Below are 8,357 nucleotides of genomic sequence, written 5' to 3' on the forward strand. Positions count from 1 at the left end.
CGAAGTTAATAAATCCTCCAAAATAGAAGCCCTAAATATATACAACCCCATGTATGTTGTTCCCATATCAATCACTTGTGAACCCCAACTGCCAAAATGGTAAAGGCCAAAAATTTTTTTTAGAACTTTCCTATAAGTACTAACATACATGTGAAGGCCAGAAAGGAAGGGTATATCAGGAAAAAATCCTTAAAGATGGCTGTAAGAATGTAAGGGTGTCTGAAATCCAATAAGTCTTGTAATTTACATCTCCTACACATCACCTCCAAATTTGGGTCTGTATATGTTTGTATAGTGTAATCTCTATCTTTGAGTGTGTAAACACATGAAATGGGCTTATTATCAAATAGACTTCTGGTTAATAACACTCCAAATGTATGTATGTATTTTTACTATGCTGATCATTTTAATGTATATAGTGAATACACCTTACATTTCAGGTTCTCATTACCCAGCTGGGGCCTGTGGACATCCTCAATCTCAGTGGTCTCATGACATGGTGTCCTTGCTATGGATTCCCATCAGATGGAACAATTTAATCTGTGAAGTCCCAATAAGTTTTTGTATGTGGAGGTGTCTGGGTATTTTCTGTTGGCTGTCCATCTAGAATGTCTCCGGTTCTTGTTAGGTGAGTCAATTTCTGTTTCTCATTCATGCTTGTCAAATTTGTTTTGGAAGGTAGCTCTTGGATAATATTTGCGTCCTGCTGCTCTTTGGTTATACTTTCAAAACCACTTGTAGTAGTAAGTCCAGTATACACTTGTTCCTGCAAGGTGCTGAGCTCATGGAGTCTGATTCAGCAGAACAATTAACTGTAATGACTGCAGTGGGATTACTCACGTTCATATTTACCCATGTGCTTTAATCTTTTGCTGCACTGTGCTCAGTGGTTCAGCACCCTCCAGGATTGAGCCCTGTAGGTACTCAAATACTACAGTGACGAGAGTTAGTCTAGAACCTTTTGATAAACTAAGCTCGCTACTGAGATTATTTCACAGTTAAATAGTTGTCCTGTGATCGCTTGATCATTTCCCACTGCAGGATTGAAGTAAATGGATCAGTAACCATAGGAAGCCAGTAACAAAACTCTTATTGACCTCAATGATGCAGGATCAGAACCCCAATGATTAAGGTCTTAGTTTGTTAAACTAGTTTGGCCTTACCTCATTTTGTCAGCTACCTATGAAACATTTCCCGTTGATATGCCTGCATAACTTAATGTTAATGATACATGGTCATCGGTGGGACAACACAGTGCTGTAAACCAAACATAAATATTTAAGGTTGGGGGCATAAAAAAATGCAGGCTAAACCATCCTGTGAGTAGCATATTTCAAAAATACAATTATACTGTGATGGGGTTTACAAGACCCATGCTGGATAAAACTTTAATGAGAGCTTGTGGGCTCAATCAGCCTTGCCCTGCTACACCTGCAATAGGTGTCAGGCCTGGAGGAAGGAGTTAAAAAGGAAGAATTGGCTCAGTTAGTGGCTAACTGAGGAAAAAAAGATCTTTAGCTCTTGGTGAGACTAGCCTGGCTGGAGTTAGGAAACTGACTTGGGCTGCTGCTGGTCAAGGCCTCCCTGAGGGAAAGAGGCCTGAAGCGAGATTATCATTTGAGTTCATTTGCAATGCCTCATCTGCTGGTGCTGAGGGAGACTGGTGCCTGTCAGAAACGCTTTGATGGAAGACTGGCCTGTAGCAGGGACCCTAGATGAGCATTAGCTAGAAAAGATGGACTCTCAGTAGAAAGGTAGTGTCTAGCTGTGGATTGGGATGGATGACTCTCCTTTTTGATTTTGTTATATTTGTTTTGGAACTTTGATGCTCCAGAAGGTGTAGAACCTTGGTGTGATTTAACCAGAGGGCTTAGTCACTTCAGCAGTAGACCAGGTTGGAGATATTTGAAGACTTTGAGGGAAACTGAAGCAGGTTAAGTGTCATGGTTGGCGAGAAGGGGTGCTGTAGAGGCCAGCCCTGCTACATATACAAAAATCATTAACATCAGTTGTAATTGTTTTCTAACTTGTCTGAATTGGCCTTGTTCACATGCAGTGTGAGGTTTCTGTTGGTTAACACTATCATGCAGGATGGGGGGGCTGTGTGTGTATGTGCGTGGGGGTTTTCTACACAGAACTTTTGACACTTGAACTCTTCAGGGTCCACTTTTTGGATCAAATCTTATCTACATATCTGGTACACGTAGTGTTCACAGTTGAAACCTCCCAGCATCCTTAAACCTGCAGATTTGTGGTTCACTGACTACCTGAATGAATTATTTTCAATTAATTTGGCACATCTTCAGAGGAACAGATGGCTTCATGTTTACTGCAAAAACATTAACAAATAAACAAAAACAAAAAATCATCCATGAATCTCCCTGGAAACTCTTCAAATATAAGAGATCTCAATGATTGTCTTACAGTTCCTTCTGAAGTATCGTAAGAAAAGGAGTGTTTAACAAGAAAATAACATGTATCATTTACTAAGCAAAGTATCATATACATGGAGCAGTTGGCTGCATAATAAAGCTGTTATGCATTAAGTTTCTAATAGGACTTCCCCTAGAGTCTAGCAGCTGGGAAGAGAGAAATTAGGGAAATGTGATGTTGAGTGACTTGAGGAAAGAAAAGCTTAAAAAAATAAACAAACACAAGGAGAGAAAATAGCTAAGCTCAGAGAAAGCCCAAGTACTGAGATTGGGAGCACGCATCAGAAGGTTCATATCTTTAATCATCAAAGTTCAAATATGGAAACAAAACTTACTCAAAACTCTTTCCTTTGAAATGTTGTTTTCTGTGGAAAATGACTTTTACAACTTCCACATTCTAGTAGCATTTGTTATAGTTGGGTATTTTATTTTTCGCTTAGTATATCTTTGGGAAGATATACTATTGAAGTTGCTGTTTAATTGCTATTGTTTTAGTGAAGAGAAACAGAAAATTGATGGTACAAATTATTTTCTCATTTAAGCAATAAAAGAGGATTTTAGATATACAAGAGAAATGAGAATTGGAGTCAAAGCAATAAACATTCCTAACATTAAGTGCAGCACTGTTCTGCAAGTTATATCTGGTTTATATCACATAGGTAACATTTACTGTTGAGAGACGAGAGAGAGAGACCTCTGCCTCCCCCAGATACACTGTTACAATGAGAGGACAACATAAACTTGGCACTGCTCTTAGGATTTCTGGTATGGAGAATGTATGAGGGAATGATACTTTTTACTTCCTCTAGGAAGCTTTTCAGTGATAACCCTCCAAATACAGGAGCCAACTCCAACAGCCCTTACTTAGTCAAAGTCTCATTGACTCTATTTGATTTCCTCCCCACTCCCAAAGTAAGGACTGTGTAAAGGCCCCAGGATTTGGTGTTATATTTGGAGAATAGAAAATTCTTATGGAAGTGCAGCTCCTCAGATAATTTCCTACCTAGTTCCTACCTTCTGTAAGAGCAGTGCCAAGTTCAATTTTCCATCTTCTCTTAACGCTGATTTATTGTTGTGACAGTGGTCTATGAAAGAGATGTCTGCATATGGAAATAGTTAATAGATGAGGTGCCAGTAAATGGTGTTCAAAAATATGCAGCTTTCTTCCTGGTTTTTGCCCTGCAAAAACCCACGTGGCACTGTGAATGGCTTCTTGACAGTAGTTCTTTATATGGAGCTCTTTGTCAGTTGTATCACAGATCATACTCAGTGTTATGGAGAATTAAGCAGTCAACATCACTGTCAGAAGGTGAGCTGGGCCTGTAAGCCTCCATGGCGACCTGTGCTTGAATCAGGTGACCAAAAGACAAGTGACAGAAATCTGGATGATGCCCCTGATGTAAGAGGGGCTGACTATTCTTTTCCACAGAGGAAGGTAGACCAGGGTATGGTCTCTCCATGGCACCTTGCAGCTGGGCAGCTAACATCTGGGGAAAAGCAGTCGCCCAGGGGGAGCCAAAACAACTATTGGCCTTAAGCAGCGGAAGAAATAGGAAAAGTCTGTGAACCTAAAAAGCCAGATAGCAACTAGCAGGACAGACAGAAGAAAGGAAGTAGATGACCACTCCTCTGTATAGGGCCTGGGGCTTGAACACAGGATTGAAGTATTAACTGTGCGCCCCTGTATCTCAGCAGTGCCAACAGGAGGGGGTAAAGCTCTTGAGCTCCAGAGGCAGAAAAGACTAAGACTGGTGGGGTGGAGAGGATGGACTGTGTGTGAAGCTCTGTTGTAAGAGGAAGGGACAACAGAAAATGGAGGTGAAGTGACAGATTAAGATGTGTAGTGTTTAGCAGTTTGCCATGTCTCCATGGAGACAGTGGTCTTACTTCCTATGGGTGTAAACAGGGAGTAACTCTAAAGGAAAGGAGATAATGACACCAGCCCTCATTGTAAAGTGTCTTGAGAACTACTGATGGAAAGCACTAGATAAGAGTGAGGTATTATTATTTCTGCTTTAGTGGTATAAAACCAATCTGAGCAAGAGCAACATCAAGTCCAATGTGAAAAATGTCAGCACCATATTTTGCTGCCTCCGATGCAACTATTGGAATGCTGTAACAATGCTGTTTCAGAGTGTGAGTGTACACATTGAATCAATCCAACCAGGGTACCACAAGCTGTGCACGTGTGTTGTGTTGAGTGAATCCGGCATTAAGAACATCTTTTATCTTAAGTACTGCAGGGAAGTGGGCCAGTGCTTAAAATTAAAACCATAGTGAAGAATGTCATTCTAATAGTGCCCACAACTGCTGGTATTTTAATGTTGTGTCAGCATTTTTGTAATAAACTCATATTTTCAACGATTTATAACTCAGTTGTAAACATTTGCTGTGGGCTGAATTTTGGCAAGTAAGGCTGTTTACTGAAAATTGAAGGGCTCCCACAGTTCAGCGGGATGCAGTTGCAGGCTATTTATTCCAACGGGGAAATAATTCTAAAGTAGTGCTGGGCGAATAACTGATCTTTTGATTTGGTGGCTGAACCAAACCGCGGCCCTCCCACCCCAAATGTAATTGTGAGTTGATTGAAACTTTTCATTTGACCAGAAATGAAACTGTTGGTGGTTTTCAGTTCAATCGAGCTAAATTTCAAAGCAAAATGTCATTTCAAAACAAAAAGTGAACATGTTTCATTTAGAAAATGTCAAAATGAAACATTTTAGTTTTGGGAAATGTATTTTTTTGGCCAAAATTATTTGCAAGATTTGCCCCGTATTCCCCAGCAGCTTAGCTAACCCCAAATTGCAATTTTTGTCAAATAGTTTATTCACCGAAAAAGTTTTGCCCAGTTCTATTCTAAAGCAATATGGGTTATTTGGCCAGTGCACTTGTATAATACAGGAGGAGGTTAGGAGCCAGATCACGATCTTCTGACTCACACCAAGTAGAGCTTTTTCTCTAGGAGCCATCCCACTGAAAGCAGTAAAGCACTTGAATTCAGAATTTGCATGTTGGTTTATCTCTGATGCTTATATGACCCTGTAATGGGATGACTTGCCCCTTTAAAGGCCTGGGACAAGCCAGCCCTGTTAATTATCAGAGCCAGCAAAAAAAAAGCCAACACATGTCTCAGTTGAGTGTGGAGTAAAAAGGCAAGCTGTGGGAAGGGAGAGTTTCCTGCTGTGGGTCCCTGAGGAAAAAGACTTCAGGTGGGAAACCCTCAGAGTTGTGGCTGTGTAGAAAGTCCCAACTGGAAGTTTTGTTTTTCCTGTTGTGAGTTTGTGGACATTTAGATGATAAACAGAGCCCAGAACCGAGGGTTAAAGACTATATTGGTGTGGCTGATAATATTCGAGGAAACCAATCTTATTACAGGCCCTCATCACTGGAGTATCTGAGTGCCTCACAATCCTTAATATATTTATCCTCGCAACACTCCTTTGAGATAGGAAAGTCAGATTATCCCCATTTTACAAATGGGCCTCCAGCAGCAAAGTCACTTGCCCAACTCTGTGGTGGAGCAGGGAGTTGTAGGCTACTGCCTTAACCACTAGAGCATCCTTCCTCATCTTTATTATCGATACAGCCAAAATGCCAGATCCAAACACTTCCAACCTTCAGCTCTGGTACTCTTTGTCATTTGGGCTCATCCTAAGTAACAGCGATTCAGTGGATAAATCCCCTGTATTATTCAGCACAGAACCCCCGCGTCTTTCAACACAGCTCCAGTTTGCATTGCACAATGTCATTATGATTTATTATTGATATCACAGCAGCATTGTGTGACCCGAACAAGGGCTGGGGGATACTGAAGTCTCTGATGGAGGGATCTTGCATTCCAAGACCCTGATCCTGCACTGTGGTCCATCTGCATGGATCACAATGCAGATTCAGGGCTTAGGAGGACAAGTGATATCTCAAGGGTGAATATATGCAGAGGGACAGAAATGTAACTGATTTTATTTTAAAAAATGCAGTGTAGTGTATGCTTTGCATGAGTAATGTGATTTTATTGATCACGGTTTTACTGTGCTATAAATGAGAAACAGTAGATACCCTCTAATGGAGAAACAAGGAAGATAGAATTCAATAGTACAGTCATCCACTTCCCATTCTTCCTATTCTACAGCTCCTGGCTCTTATCCGACTGATTATTGGAATGTCTTCCATGAGGAGAACTGTTTTGTTGTACAGTAATACTTCAGAGTTTGGTAAGAGTTGCCTTTCAATTAACCACTCATTTCCTGGAAGATGCATGCATGTAATTTAAAAAGTAAAATTATAATTTCTAAAAAACAACTGCCCCATTGATTAATAATCATAAATGAAATCCAGTTTTGTAAAGATAAATGAGAGTGTAATTTCTCCCCCATTCCCTCCCTCCTTAAAGATATAAGTAGAGTATATATGTCTTTGTAATGTGATACAGTGGTTGCCATGGAAATATTTTTTAAGTTTAGTGAAAAGCCATGCAGTCAAAGGCATAAATATCCAGAACCTTTGGCAAGGTAACTTGGACAATGGAATTTCTGAATAAATTTTCATGGGCTTTTTTTTTTTAATGTGGACTCTAGACACAATTCATTCTTTGTGAGCAAAAGCATTTCATTTTCATTACAGATGGGTAACTATAATCTTGTAACTGCTTCAGCCAAGAGGTGATTTTGTATTAGACTGTCCTTCATGTTTTCATAGGCTATGGCTCCTTGAAAGACAGTGATCCAGGCTTTTCTGTGAGAGCCCCAGTGAATCTAGCCTACTTGAAATACTTTTTCTGTACCTGGTCTATCTTTCAATGGCTTCTTTTCACTCTCTCCCCCACTTTTGCCTTCATGCTTTATGCCATCATTTTCCCACTTAGTTTGGCATGATAAGGATTCCTTTTTGTGGGGGGGCGGAGGGGAAGGAACAAACCACAATTCTTACATGCTAGAATAATGGAAAGAATTAGATCAAAAGCCAGATGGGACCATATAGCCTTGAACTCATGTTTTGTCTGTGGTAAATGGAATCTGAACCTTAAAAATTAGGGCATTCTGTTCTGAAACCTAGAATATGTTCTACACCTGACAATTCAGAGAGGGTTTTTTTGTCAGGTTAGAAGAAATCATTATGATCACTCTCTGACCTCCTGTATAACACGGGCCTTATCCAGGAATTTCTGTATCCCGCACATAACTTCTGTTAAACTCAACAGAAATTGTGCTTGCTTTAAGGATTTTTGTTGTTGGTTGGTTGATTGGTTTTAAGAGCTGTGAGAATGTGGATTATTTGACTTGAGGAAGTTCGCTTAAAGGATCCAAAGTTTCCAAGAATAGGAGATGGACAATTTTTAACCCATTCACTGCTATTCTCCACTACCTCTGCTGTGCTACCATATTCAGGGACACAGCAGGTGCATCTAACCTAAAGGATCCAGGAATGCAGAGGTCAAATGGCTAATGGACAAAGGAATGCTGAGACCATTGGGCTGAGAAAGTTTACTTCAAAGAAAGTGACAGAAAGCTAGTTGTTGGAGTGATTTCTCATATCCCACAGACACCTGAATCCTGCTCCTAACCCAATGATATAACCTGGTGTTGTGCTATTGAATCAATGGAACTATGCCAGTTTACATCAGCTGAGAATTTTGCCCTTTGAGAATATTGTGATGGGGTGTAGGCTGGACTAAATGTAATAAAACTTTCCATCATGAAAATCTGTGTTTCTGTGCAAGCCATTTAAACTGTTCAGTGTGCAGTTTGCTTGGTGTCCTCACAAAGTCTGTTTCCTGGTCAGTTGTGAGAGGAGTGTCTTCAGGGGAAGTAAGCAAATAAATCCACTGCTTATCTCACCACTTTCCACAATCCTTGAGCAAGCTAACACCTTCCTTACATTTGTCCATAGCCATTTATAAACTGTTATGATCCTAGGTTGCTGGGGGGG

At 40.3% G+C, this 8,357-nt stretch overlaps 1 long non-coding RNA gene across 1 annotated transcript; it reads left to right on the forward strand.

Annotated features, from left to right (window-relative positions):
- The first annotated feature begins 471 nt into the window (after positions 1 to 471).
- On the forward strand, positions 472 to 7,897 carry LOC120371348. The gene is made up of 3 exons (XR_005584297.1): positions 472 to 628; positions 6,562 to 6,643; positions 7,817 to 7,897. It is a non-coding gene; the product is annotated as an uncharacterized LOC120371348 (long non-coding RNA).
- The last annotated feature ends 460 nt before the right edge of the window (positions 7,898 to 8,357 follow it).

The sequence above is a fragment of the Mauremys reevesii genome, linkage group 9 (assembly GCF_016161935.1).
Source record: "Mauremys reevesii isolate NIE-2019 linkage group 9, ASM1616193v1, whole genome shotgun sequence".
In the NCBI taxonomy this organism is placed as follows: Eukaryota; Metazoa; Chordata; order Testudines; family Geoemydidae; genus Mauremys; species Mauremys reevesii.